At 38.0% G+C, this 15,390-nt stretch overlaps 1 protein-coding gene and 1 long non-coding RNA gene across 6 annotated transcripts in view; one reads left to right on the top strand and one right to left on the bottom strand.

The window, feature by feature from the left end:
• Positions 1 to 15,390, bottom strand: part of LOC309635029 — a 207,757-nt gene that overhangs the window by 150,177 nt on the left and 42,190 nt on the right. The gene's annotated exons all lie outside the window — the stretch shown is intronic.
• The window catches only part of ARFGEF3 (ARFGEF family member 3), a 202,022-nt gene that overhangs the window by 180,481 nt on the left and 6,151 nt on the right, over positions 1 to 15,390 (top strand). The gene's annotated exons all lie outside the window — the stretch shown is intronic.

Below are 15,390 nucleotides of genomic sequence, written 5' to 3'. Positions count from 1 at the left end.
CCTTGAGAAAACCATCATTCAAAAAGAGTCATGTACCAAAATGTTCATTGCAGCTCTATTTACAGTAGCCAGGACATGGAAGCAACCTAAGTGTCCATCAACAGATGAATGGATAAAGAAGATGTGGCACATATATACAATGGAATATTACTCAGCCATAAAAAGAAACGAAATTGAGTTATTTGTAGTGAGGTGGATGGACCTAGAGTCTGTCATACAGAGTGAAGTAAGTCAGAAAGAGAAAAACAAATACAGTATGCTAACACATATATATGGAATCTAAGAAAAAAAAAAAAAAAGGTCATGAAGAACCTAGGGGCAAGACAGGAATAAAGACACAGACTTACTAGAGAATGGACTGGGTTTGTTTTTAGGTCACTTTGACATTGACAGCCCAAGCAAGCCACATAATCTTAATTAGAGCTTTACGATGTACTTTAAACTATGAATCTGTTTACCTCTGATACCGACATTAGCATGTTTTAAGTCAGCCAGTTGTTAAGCAATTAACTCAATCATCCCGTCTGGAGGCTTGCTTGCCTATGCACTTTGCATTGGAAGCAGGAAGGGAAGGTGTAAGTTTCTCCACTTCAAGGTCCCCATCTTAAAGGGTGTGCTGAGAAAAGGGTACAACAAATTGAAAAGGGTACATCAAATTATCTGTTGATTTTTGTTTGCTCCAGATCTTTCTCGTCTCCTGTCAGATTATGGTGAAGAGTTGCAGATCTATAAGCAGTTATTTCACTTTTTCAATATATTTCTGAAAGTTTGATCTCCTCAGTATTGCTGCTTCTTTCCCTATGTTTTCTTATTGCTGCATTATTTGGCTTGAACCTAAAGGGGATTTTCTGTCCTTTTTTACATGCTCAGTTAGCAATTTTATATCTTAAAACATCAAAGGGAATAACCTTGGTTGACAAGATGCTTTGATTGGCCCTCTCTTTAGGTGTTTGCTGGTAAAAGGCTTTCCATTTCTCAGGGGAGGTAATAGAAAAAATCCTCCTGGGCTAGGCTGCTTAAACCTTCAGAAGTCACCCCCTGGTTGTGCTTCCTACTTTAGGAGTCCAGGCTGCCAGCAGGATGGGGTTGAAGTGTCAGAGGCACTGCTCAAGGAGACCATTTCTTCCAGGCACCTGCACTCAGAACTAATCTGGTTTTTGTTATTTTGGTTTGTTTTGAATGCTTCTCTCAGCATACATTTGCCCTGGGACAAGAAGATGAGTAAAGCACTGCCCTGTCCCTTGAAGGTTTATGGTATAGTGGGGAGGCCAGCCCAGTGATAAGTGACAGGAGTTCCCTTCTTCGTTAGGGTCCTGTAGTTGTGGACGTGAAGCGCTAGACCAAATGGGTGGCTTTCACAGCCTGCTTCTTCAAAAGAGTGCATAGTTAGGTCTCCTAATACCTCAAGTAACTTATCAAAAGTTACTTCTATGGTGGGGGAATTGGGAGGGGTTGGGGAGTTACCATTTAATGGGTTCAGAGTTTCTGTTTGTGCTGATGAAAAAGTTCTAGAAATAGATAGTGGTGATGGTTACACAACATTGTGCATGTACTTAATGCTACTGAATTGAACTTTTAAAAATGGTTAAAATGGTAACATCAGGTTATATATAATTTACCACAAAAAAGTTGCTTAAGTGATATGTTAGAAGGGGTTACTGTTTGTACCTTTGTACCTATTCCATTTTTGCTGAAAGTACGATGTTTTCTTTGAGATACCACTACACAAAGGTCAAGGTCAACCTTTAAAAAAATGTATGGGAGGATTTTTGTTCTTTTTTGCTAGTTAAAATATTTTTCCTGCTAGTTATAAAAGTAATTTTTAAATTCATGATCTTAAAAAATGGTACAAATGAACTTATTTACAAAACAGAAATAGAGTCACAGATGTAGAAAACAAACTAATGGTTACCAGGGGGGAAAGGGAGGGGGAGAGAGAAATTGGGAGATTGGGATTGACATATACACACTATACTATATATAAAATAGATAACTAACTATTAAGAACCTACTGTATAGCACAGGGAACTCAATACTCTGTAATGACCTATATGGGAAAAGAATCTTAAAAGGAGATATAAGTATATATGTAATATGTATGAGATATAGTAACTGATGCACTTTGCTGCACACCTGAAACTAACATGACATTGTAAATCAACTATACTCCGATAAAAAAATTTTTTTAAAGTATTAATGTAACAGTTGGACTTCTGAAATCAATCAGTAGTATGAATGAGTTGTAATTTTGTCATTATCCAGTTATGGGAATTAGTTTGCAACATCATGGCATAAGCTATTTTCATGAAATTCTAAGAGCAGTGAAAAGAATGGGAAACCATAAACCCAAAACCACATTGGTGGATTAAAATTGTTGAAATTGGAATTGAGAATGTTTTCTTAGTACAGGAATCCAGCCAAACAAAAGGGGCCGAATCACCAAAATGTGAGCATTCACTTCTAATGTTGCCTTATCGGGGCTGTGCCCTGATTAGGAAGTTGTCATGACTGGTGGGTTGCACCTGCTTCTCAACCAGGAGATCTGGCCAGATGTCTAGGGAGCATTCACCCTCTCCCACCTCTCCCAAATGCGCATCCAAGGCCCACAAACAAGTCCCATGTCTGTGCTGGCAGAAAAGGATGCAGAAAGGAATTAGCCTGTGCTGAGTGAATGCTGTTTTCTCTCCTAGGTTTGTTTTAGAAGGCTGCAAATTAAATTATCAATTTCTTTAATTTCTTTCTTTGAAAATGTTAGCCCCATAATACCTCTAAAGTTAAAAAACTTTTCAGTGTTTAGACCTTCTCCATCTCACACACTGGAAGCACTAAAGCTTTTATACATATGTACCTAAAGCATTAACATTTTTAATCCTGGAAAACTGGTTTGGTGCCTATAAACCAACTTCAATAAGATTCTAAAAGCTTTGGGTTTGAAGATGGTGGAGTAGAAGGACATGAGCTCACCCCTTCTTATGGAAAAACCAAAATCACAACTAACTGCTGAACAACCACTGACAAACAAATGCTGGAACCTACCAAAAAAGACACCCTACATCCAAAGACAAAGAAGAAGCCACAGTGAGACAGTAGGAGGGCCACAATCGTGATAAAATCAAATCCCATACACACTGGGTGGGCAGCCCACAAACTGAAAAACAATTATACCACAGAAGTTCTCCCATAGAAGTAAAAGGTCTGAGGCCCACATCAGGCTCCCCAGCCTGGGGGTCTGGCAACAGGAGGAGGAGCCCCCAGAGAATCTGGCTTTGAAGGCCAGCAGGGTTTGATCACAGGAATTCCACAGGACTGGGGGAGACAGAAACTCCACTCTTGGAGGGCGCACACAGGGTCTCATGCACAGTACCCAGGGAAAAAAGCAGAGACCTCATAAGAGACTGGCCAGACTTACCTGCTAGTATCGGAGGGTCTCCTGCAGAGGTTGTGGGGGGGGGGGGGATGGCTGTGGCTCACTGCAGGGACAAGGACACTGGTGGCGGCAGTTCTGGTGAATATTCATTGGCGTGAGCACTCTTGGAGGCTGCCATTTTCTCACCAAAACCTGGCCCCACCCAACAGCCTGTAGGCTCCAGTGCTGGGATGCCTCAGGCCAAACAACCAACAGGGAAGGAACACAGCCCCACCCATCAGCAGGCAGGCTGCTTAAAGTCTTCCTGAATAAATAGCTGCCTGATAAACACACCCCCTGACATGGCCCTGCCCACCAGAGGGAAAAGATCCAGCTCCACCCACCAGTGGACAGGTACCAGTCCCTCCCACCAGGAAGCCTGCACAGGTCTCTTAGACAGCCTCATCCACCAGGGGGCAGACTGCAGAAGCAAGAAGGACTACAACCCTGCAGCCTGTGGAATGGAAACTGCAATCACAGAAAGTCAGACAAAATGATACGGCAGAGGAATATGTCCCAGATGAAAGAACAAGATAAAACCCCAGAAGAACAACTAAGTGAAGTGGAGCTAGTCAATCTGTCTAAAAAAGAATTCAGAGTAATGATAGTAAAGATGATCCAAGATCTTGAAAAAAGAATAGAGGCACAGATCGAGTAGATACAAGAAACAAAGACCTAGAAGAACTAAAGAACAAACAAACAATATAATAACTGAAATGAAAAATACACTAGAAGGAATCAATAGTAGAATAACTGAGGCAGAAGAACAGGTAAGTGAGCTGGAATACAGAATGATGGAAATCACTGCTGTGGAACAAAATAAAGAAAAAAGAATGAAAAGAAAGGAGGACAGCCTAAGGGACTTCTGGGTCAACATTAAATGCACCAACATTCACATTATAGGGGCCCCAGAAGGAGAAGAGAAAGGACCTAGGAAAATATTTGAAGAGATAAGCTAAAAACTTCCCTAACATGGGAAAAGAAACAGTCACCCAAGTCCAGAAAGTGCAGAGTCCCAGGCAGGATAAACCCAAGGAGGAACACACTGAGACACATAGTAATCAAACTGACAAAAATTAAAGATAACGAAAAAATATTAAAAGCAACAAGGGAAAAGAAACAACCTACAAGGGAATTCCCATAAGGTTGTCAGCTGATTTCTCAGCAGAAACTCTGCAGGCCAGAAGGAGTGGGATTATATATTTAAAGTGATGGAAGGGAATAACCTACAACCAAGAATATTCTACCCAGCAAGGCTGTCATTCAGATTTGGCAGAGAAATCAAAAACTTTACAGACAAGCAAAAGCTAAGAGAATTCAGCACCACCAGACCAGCCTTGCAACAAATGCTAAAGGAACTTCTCTAAGCAGAAAAGAAAAAGCCACAACTAGAAACAAGAAAATTATGAATGGAAACGTTCACTGGTAAAGGCAAACATACAGTAAAAATAGGAAATAATCTGCACACAAATATGATATGAAAACCAGCAGTTGTGAGGAGATCACAAATGCAGGATACTGGAAATGCATTTGAAATTAAAAGAACGGCAACTTAAAACAATCTTGCTTTTATATAGACTTCTATATCAAAAACCTCATGGTAACTGCAAACCAAAAATCTACAATAGATACACAAAAAAGAAAAAGTAATCCAAACACAACACTAAAGTTAGTCATCAAATCACAAGAGAAGAGAACAAAGGAGGAAGGGAATAAAAAGCACCTACAAAAACAAATTCAAAACAATTAAAATGGCAATAAGAATATATATATCGATAATTTCTTTAAATGTAAATGGATTAAATGCTCCAACCAAAAGACACAGACTGGCTGAATGGATACAAAAACAACACCTGTATATATGCTGTCTACAAGAGACCCACTTCAGACCTAGGGACACATACAGACTGAAAGTGAGGGGATGGAAAAAGATATTCCATGCAAATGGAAATCAAAAGAAAGCTGGAGTAGCAATACTCATATCAGACAAAATAGACTTTAAAGATTGTTACAAGAAACAAAGAAGGACACTACATAATGATCAAGGGATCAATCCAAGAAGAAGATATAACAATGGCAAATATATATGCACCCAACATAATATCTGCCTTATATATTGAGGTGCTCCTAACAGCCATAAAAGAGAAATCAACAGTAACATAATAATAGGGGGGGACTTTAACATCCCACTTACATCAATGGACAGATCATCCAGACAGAAAATAAATAAGGGAACACAGGCTTTAAATGACACATTAAACCACAAGGATTTAACTGATATTTATAGAGCATGCCATCCAAAAGCAGCAGAATACCCATTCTTTTCAAGTGCACATGGAACATTCTCCAGGATTGATCACATGCTGGGCCACAAAGTGAGCCTTGGTAAATTTAAGAAAATTGAAATCATATCAAGCATCTTTTCCGACCACAATGCTATGAGATTAGAAATCAACTACAAGAAAAAAACTGTAAAAAACACAAACACATAGAGGCTAAACAATATGCTACTAAACAACGAATGGATCACTGAAGAAATCAAAGAGGAAATCAAAAAAGACCTAGAGATGAATGAAAATGAAAGCATGATAATCTAAAACCTATGGGACACAGCAAAACAAGTTCTAACAGGGAAGTTTATAGCAATACAATCTTACCTCAGGAAACAAGAACAATCTCAAATAAACAACCTAACCTTACACCTAAAGCAACTAGAGAAACAAGAACAAAAAAACCCCAAGGTTAGTAGAAGGAAAGACATCATAAACATCAGAGCAGGAATAAATGAGATACAGACAAAGAAAACAATAAAAAGATCAATGAAACTAAAAGCTGATTCTTTGAGAAGATAAAAAAATGTGATAAACCTTTAGCCAGACTCATCAAGAAAAAGAGGGAAGAGAGCTCAAGTCAATAAAATTAGAAATGAAAAAGGAGAACTTACAACGGATACCACAGAAATACAAAGGACCATAAGAGACTATTATAAGCAACTATATGCCAATAAAATGGACAACCTGGAAGAAATGGACAAATTCTTATAAAGGTACAATCTCCCAAGACTGAACCAGGAGGAAATAGAAAATATGAAAAGACCAATCACAAGTACTGAAATTAAAACTGTGATTAGAAAAACCACAGTTACAGAAAGATAGAGAAGATGAAAAGGCAGAGGGCTATGTACCAGATGAAGGAACAAGAAAAAACCCCAGAAAAACAACTAAATGAAGTGGAGATAGGCAACCTTCCAGAAAAAGAATTCAGAATAATGATAGTGAAGATGATCCAGGACCTCGGAATAAGAATGGAGGCAAAGATTGAGAAGATTCAAGAAATGATTAACAAAGACCTAGAAGAATTAAAGAACAAACAAACAGAGATGACCAATACAATAACTGAAATGAAAACTACACTAGAAGGAATCAATAGCAGAATAACTGAGGCAGAAGAACGGATAAGTGACCTGGAAGACAGAATGGTGGAATTCACTGCTGCGGAACAGACTAAAGAAAAAAGAATGAAAAGAAATGAAGACAGCCTAAGAGACCTCTGGGACAACATTAAACGCAACAACATTCGCATTATAGGGGTCCCGGAAGGAGAAGAGAGAGAGAAAGGACCAGAGAAAATATTTGAAGAGATTATAGTCGAAAACTTCCCTAACATAGGAAAGGGAATAGCCACCCAAGTCCAGGAAGCGCAGAGAGTCCCATACAGAATAAACCCAAGGAGAAACACGCCGAGACACATAGTAATCAAAGTGGCAAAAATTAAAGACAAAGAAAAATTATTGAAAGCAGCAAGGGAAAAACGACAAATAACATACAAGGGAACTCCCATAAGGTTAACAACTGATTTCTCAGCAGAAACTCTGCAAGCCAGAAGGGAGTGGCATGATATACTTAAAGTGATGAAAGGGAAGAACCTAGAACCAAGATTACTCTACCCGGCAAGGATCTCATTTAGATTTGATGGAGAAATCAAAAGCTTTACAGACAAACAAAAGCTAAGAGAATTCAGCACCACCAAACCAGCTCTACAACAAATGCTAAAGGAACTTCTCTAAGTGGGAAACACAAGAGAAGAAAAGGACCTACAAAAACAAACCCAAAACAATTAAGAAAATGGTCATAGGAACATACATATCGATAATTACCTTAAACGTGAATGGATTAAATGCCCCAACCAAAAGCCATAGACTGGCTGAATGGATACAACAACAAGACCCATATATATGCTGTCTACAAGAGACCCACTTTAGACCTAGGGACACACACAGACTGAAAGTGAGGGGATGGAAAAACATATTCCATGCAAATGGAAATCAAAAGAAAGCTGGAGTAGCTATACTCATATCAGATAAAATAGACTTTAAAATAAAGAATGTTACAAGAGACAAGGAAGGACACTACATAATGATCCAGGGATCAATCCAAGAAGAAGATATAACAATTATAAATATATATGCACCCAACATAGGAGCACCTCAATACATAAGGCAACTGCTAACAGCTATAAAAGAGGAAATCGACAGTAACACAATAATAGTGGGGGACTTTAACACTTCACTTACACCAATGGACAGATCATCCAAAATGAAAATAAATAAGGAAACAGAAGCTTTAAATGACACAATAGACCAGTTAGATTTAATTGATATATATAGGACATTCCATCCAAAAACAGCAGATTACACGTTCTTCTCAAGTGCGCACGGAACATTCTCCAGGATAGATCACCTCTTGGGTCACAAATCAAGCCTCAGTAAATTTAAGAAAATTGAAATCATATCAAGCATCTTTTCTGACCACAATGCTATGAGATTAGAAATGAATTACAGGGAAAAAAACGTAAAAAAGACAAACACATGGAGGCTAAACAATACGTTACTAAATAACCAAGAGATCACTGAAGAAATCAAACAGGAAATAAAAAAATACCTAGAGACAAATGACAATGAAAACACGACGACCCAAAACCTATGGGATGCAGCAAAAGCAGTTCTAAGAGGGAAGTTTATAGCTATACAAGCCTACCTAAAGAAACAAGAAAAAGCTCAAGTAAACAATCTAACCTTACACCTAAAGAAACTAGAGAAAGAAGAACAAACAAAACCCAAAGTTAGCAGAAGGAAAGAAATCATAAAGATCAGAGCAGAAATAAATGAAATAGAAACAAAGAAAACAATAGCAAAGATCAATAAAACTAAAAGTTGGTTCTTTGAGAAGATAAACAAAATTGATAAGCCATTAGCCAGACTCATCAAGAAAAAGAGGGAGAGGACTCAAATCAATAAAATCAGAAATGAAAAAGGAGAAGTTACAACAGACACCGCAGAAATACAAAGCATCCTAAGAGACTACTACAAGCAACTTTATGCCAATAAAATGGACAACCTGGAAGAAATGGACAAATTCTTAGAAAGGTATAACCTTCCAAGACTGAATCAGGAAGAAACAGAAAATATGAACAGACCAATCACAAGTAATGAAATTGAAACTGTGATTAAAAATCTTCCAACAAACAAAAGTCCAGGACCAGATGGCTTCACAGGTGAATTCTATCAAACATTTAGAGAAGAGCTAACACCCATCCTTCTCAAACTCTTCCAAAAAATTGCAGAGGAAGGAACACTCCCAAACTCATTCTATGAGGCCACCATCACCCTGATACCAAAACCAGACAAAGACACTACAAAAAAAGAAAATTACAGACCAATATCACTGATGAATATAGATGCAAAAATCCTCAACAAAATACTAGCAAACAGAATCCAACAACACATTAAAAGGATCATACACCACGATCAAGTGGGATTTATCCCAGGGATGCAAGGATTCTTCAATATACGCAAATCAATCAATGTGATACACCATATTAACAAATTGAAGAATAAAAACCATATGATCATCTCAATAGATGCAGAAAAAGCTTTTGACAAAATTCAACACCCATTTCTGATAAAAACTCTCCAGAAAGTGGGCATAGAGGGAACCTACCTCAACATAATAAAGGCCATATATGACAAACCCACAGCCAACATTGTCCTCAATGGTGAAAAACTGAAAGCATTTCCTCTAAGATCAGGAACGAGACAAGGATGTCCACTCTCACCACTATTATTCAACATAGTTCTGGAAGTCCTAGCCACAGCAATCAGAGAAGAAAAAGAAATAAAAGGAATACAAATTGGAAAAGAAGAAGTAAAACTGTCACTGTTTGTGGATGACATGATACTATACATAGAGAATCCTAAAACTGCCACCAGAAAACTGCTAGAGCTAATTAATGAATATGGTAAAGTTGCAGGATACAAAATTAATGCACAGAAATCTCTTGCATTCCTATACACTAATGATGAAAAATCTGAAAGAGAAATTTTGGAAACACTCCCATTTACCATTGCAACAAAAAGAATAAAATACCTAGGAATAAACCTACCTAGGGAGACAAAAGACCTGTATGCAGAAAACTATAAGACACTGATGAAAGAAATTAAAGATGATACCAACAGATGGAGAGATATACCATGTTCTTGGATTGGAAGAATCAACATTGTGAAAATGACTATACTACCCAAAGCAATCTACAGATTCAATGCAATCCCTATCAAATTACCAATGGCATTTTTTACAGAGCTAGAACAAATCATCTTAAAATTTGTATGGAGACACAAAAGACCCCGAATAGCCAAAGCAGTCTTGAGGCAAAAAAATGGAGCTGGAGGAATCAGACTCCCTGACTTCAGACTATACTACAAAGCTACAGTAATCAAGACAATATGGTACTGGCACAAAAACAGAAACATAGATCAATGGAACAAGATAGAAAGCCCAGAGATTAACCCACACACCTATGGTCAACTAATCTATGACAAAGGAGGCAAAGATATACAATGGAGAAAAGACAGTCTCTTCAATAAGTGGTGCTGGGAAAACTGGACAGCTGCATGTAAAAGAATGAAATAAGAATACTCCCTAACACCATACACAAAAATAAACTCAAAATGGATTAGAGACCTAAATATAAGACTGGACAATCTAAACCTCTCAGAGGAAAACATAGGAAGAACACTCTTTGACATAAATCACAGCAAGATCTTTTTTGATCCACCTCCTAGAGTAATGGAAATAAAAACAAAAATAAACAAGTGGGACCTAATGAAACTTCAAAGCTTTTGCACAGCAAAGGAAACCATAAACAAGACGAAAAGACAACCCTCAGAGTGGGAGAGAATATTTGCAAATGAATCAACGGACAAAGGATTAATCTCCAAAATATATAAACAGCTCATTCAGCTCAATATCAAAGAAACAAACACCCCAATCCAAAAATGGGCAGAAGACCTAAATAGACATTTCTCCAAAGAAGACATACAGACGGCCACGAAGCACATGAAAAGATGCTCAACATCACTAATTATTAGAGAAATGCAAATCAAAACTACAATGAGGTATCACCTCACTCCTGTTAGAATGGGCATCATCAGAAAATCTACAAACAACAAATGCTGGAGAGGGTGTGGAGAAAAGGGAACCCTCTTGCACTGTTGGTGGGAATGTAAATTGATACAGCCACTATGGAGAACAATATGGAGGTTCCTTAAAAAACTAAAAATAGAATTACCATATGACCCAGCAATCCCACTACTGGGCATATACCCAGAGAAAACCGTAATTCAAAAAGACACATGCACCCGAATGTTCATTGCAGCACTATTTACAATAGCCAGGTCATGGAAGCAACCTAAATGCCCATCGACAGACAAATGGATAAAGAAGTTGTGGTACATATATACAATGGAATATTACTCAGCCATAAAAAGGAACGAAATTGAGTCATTTGTTGAGACGTGGATGGATCTAGAGACTGTCATACAGAGTGAAGTAAGTCAGAAAGAGAGAAACAAATATCGTATATTAATGCATGTATGTGGAACCTAAAAAAATGGTACAGATGAGCCAGTTTGCAGGGCAGAAGTTGAGACACAGATGTAGAGAATGGACATATGGACACCAAGGGGGGAAAACTGCGGTGAGGTGGGGATGGTGGTGTGCTGAATTGGGCGATTGGGATTGACATGTATACACTGATGTGTATAAAATTGATGCCTAATAAGAATCTGCAGTATAAAAAAACATAAACAAAACAAGTAATGCTAAACTTTCATTGGGTTATTTGTATGGAAATATGTTAATATAAATGTTTCAGACATTACATGAAATTTCTAAAAATCTTGTATTTGTATGGATATATGTATGGAAATATGTTAATATAAATGTTTCAGACATTACATGAAATTTCTAAAAATCTTATATTTGTATTTGTATGGAAATATGTTAATATAAATGTTTCAGACATTAAAAAAAAAAATGTGGCTACTAGAAAATTAAAAATTACACATGTGGCTCTTAAAAAAAAAAAAAAAAAAAACTGTGATTAAAGAACTCCCAACAAAATACCAGGACCAGATGGCTTCACAGGTGAATTCTACCAAACATTTAGAGAAGAGCTAACACCCATCGTTCTCAAACTCTTCCAAAAAATTGCAGAGGAAGGAACACTCCCAAACTCATTCTATGAGGCCACCATCACCCTGATATGAAAACCAGACAAAGATACAACAAAAAAAAAAAAGAAAGAAAATTAAAGGCCAATATCACTGATGAACGTAGATGCAAAAATCCTCCACAAAATACTAGCACACCAAATCCAACAATACATTAAAAGGATCATACACCATGATCAAGTGGGATTTATCCCAGGGATACAAGGGTTTTTCAGTATCCGCAAATCAATCAGTGTGATACACCGCATCAACAAATTGAAGAATAAAAACTATATGATCTGGGCATCCCTGGTGGCACAGTGGTTGAGAGTCTGCCTGCCAATGCAAGGGACACGGGTTCGAGCCCTGGTTTGGGAAGATCCCACATGCCGCGGAGCAACTGGGCCCGTGAGCCACAACTACTGAGCCTGCGCGTCTGGAGCCTGTGCTCCACAACAAGAGGCCGCGATAGTGAGAGGCCCGCACACCACAATGAAGAGTGGCCCCTACTTGCCACAACTAGAGAAAGCCCTCGCACAGAAACGAAGACCCAACACAGCCATAAATAAACAAAAATAAATTAAAAAAACAAAACAAAAAAAAAACTATATGATCATCTCAATAGATGCAGAAAAAGCTTTTGACAAATTTCAACACCCATCTATGATTTTTAAAATCTTCAGAAAGTGGGCACAGAGGGAACATACCTCAACATAATAAAGGCCATATATGACGAACCTACAGCTAAAATCATTCCCAACAGTGAAAAACTGAAAGCATTTCCTGTAAGATCAGGACAAGGATGTCCACTCTCATCACTTTTATTCAACATAATTTTGGAAGTCCTAGCCACAGCAATCAGAGAAGAAAAAGAAATAAAGGGAATCCAAATTGGAAAAAAGAAGTAAAACTGCCACTGATTGCAGATAACATGATACTATACATAGAAAATCCTAAAGATGATACCAGAAAACTACTAGAGCTCATCAATGAAATTGGTAAAGTTGCAGGATACAAAATAAATACAGAGAAATCTGTTGCATTTCTGTACACTAACAACGAAAGGTCAGAAAGAGAAATTAAAGAAACAATCCCACTTACCATCACATCAAAAAGAATAAAATACCTAGGAATAAACCTACCTAAGAAGGCAAAGGATCTGTACTCTGAAAACTGTGACACTGATGAAAGAAATTGAAGATGACACAAACAGATGGAAAGATATACCATGTTCTTGGATTGGAAGAATCAAGTGTCAAAATGACTATACTACCCAAGGCAATCTACAGATTCAGTGCAATCCCTATCAGATTACCAATGGCATTTTTCATAGGACTAGAACAAAAACATTTAAAATTTGTATAGACACACAACAGACCCTGAATAGCCAAAGCAATCTTTTTTTAAAATTTATTTATTTATTCATTTATTTAATTTTTGGCTGCATTGGGTCTTCACTGCTGCACGCGGGTTTCCTCTAGTTGCTGAGAGCGGGGACTACTCTTCGTTGCAGTGCGCAGGCTTCTCATTGCGGTGGCTCCTCTTGTTGCAGAGCACGGGCTCTAGGCACGTGGACTTCAGTAGTTGTGGCGCACGGGCTTAGTTGCTCCACGGCATGTGGGATCTTTCCGGACCAGGGCTCGAACCTGTGTCCCCTGCATTGGCAGGCAGATTCTTAACCACTGCACCACCAGGGAAGCCCCAAAGCAATCTTGAGAAAGATAAACAGAGCTGGAGGAATCAGGCTCCCAGGTTTCAGACTATACTACAAAGCTACAGTCATCAAAACAGTATGGTACTGGCACAAAAACAGAAATATAGATCAACGGAACAGGATAGAAAGCCCAGAAACAGACCCACACAACTATAGTCAATTAATCTACAACAAAGGAGGCAAGACTATATAATTAAGAAAAGACAATCTCTTCAAAAAATGGTGCTGGGGAAACTGGACAGCTACATGTAAAAAAATGAAATTAGAACATTCTTTAACACCATACACAAAGATAAACTCAAAATGGATTAAAGACCTAAATCTAAGACCAGATATTATAAAACTCTTAGAGGAAGATACAGGCAGAACACTCTTTGACATAAATTGCAGCAATATCTTTTTCATTCCGTCTCCTACAATAATGGAAATGAAATCAAAAATAAACAACTGGGACCTAATTAAACTCAAAAGATTTTGCACAGCAAAGGAAACTATAAACAAAAGGACAACCCACAGAATGGGAGAAAATATTTGCAAACAACGCGACCAACAAGGGATTAATCTCCAAAATTTACAAACAGCTCATGCGGGTCAATATTGAAAAAAACAACCAACCCAATCATAAAATGGGCAGAACACCTAAATAGACATTTCTCCAAAGAAGACATACAGATGGCCAGGAAGCACATGAAAAGAGGCTCAAGATCTCTAATTATTAGAGAAATGCAAATCAAGACTACAATGAGATATCACCTCACACCCGTCAGAATGGCCATTATCAAAAAGTCTACAAACGATAAATGGTGGAGAGGGTGTGGAGAAAAGGGAACCCTCCTACACTGTTGGTGGGAATGTAAATTGGTACAGACACTATGGAGAACAGTATGGATGTTCTTTAAGAAACTGAAAACAGAGCTACCATATGATCCAGCAATCCCACTCCTGGGCATATATCCAGGGAAAAATGGTTCGAAAGGATACATGCACCCCATTGTTCATTGCAGCGCTGTTTACAATAGCCAAGACATGGAAACATTCATCTGTGCATTGACAGATGAATGGATAAAGAAGATGTGGTACATATATACAAGGGAATATTACTCAGCCATTAAAAAGAATGAAATAATGCCATTTGCAGCAACATGGATGGACCTGGAGATTATCATGCTAAGTGAAGTAAGTCAGACAAAGACAAATATCATATGATATCGCTTATATGCGGAATCCAGAAAAAATGATACAAACAAACTTATTTACAAAGCAGAGACAGATTCACAGATTTAGTGAACAAACTTACGGTTACCAGAGGGGAAGTATGGAGGGGAGGGATAGATTGGGAATTTGGGATTGACTGGTACACACTGCTATATTTAAAATAGATAACCAACAAGGACCTACTGTGTAACACAGGGAAGGAACTCTGCTCAATACTCTGTAATAACCTAAATGGGAAAAGAATTTGAAAAAGAATAGATACATGTATATGTATAACTGAATCACTCTCTGTACACCTGAAACTAACACAACATTGTTAATCAACTATACTCTAAATTTTAAAAAAATCTCTCCAGGTATTCTCATAGCTAGGTGTCTTAGCAGAGTTGACACACTTGACAGTTGTAGTCAGAATTCCTATATCTGGAATGTGCAGACCAGTAAATACTTCCTTCTTCCTCTCTCTTCCCCCAAGCCTATATGGAATATTGCCTTTGTCTGGGTATG

Source organism: Balaenoptera borealis, assembly GCF_965194805.1.
Source record: "Balaenoptera borealis genome assembly, chromosome: 9".
In the NCBI taxonomy this organism is placed as follows: domain Eukaryota; kingdom Metazoa; phylum Chordata; class Mammalia; order Artiodactyla; family Balaenopteridae; genus Balaenoptera; species Balaenoptera borealis.
This window is presented reverse-complemented; position numbering and strand designations above follow the sequence as displayed.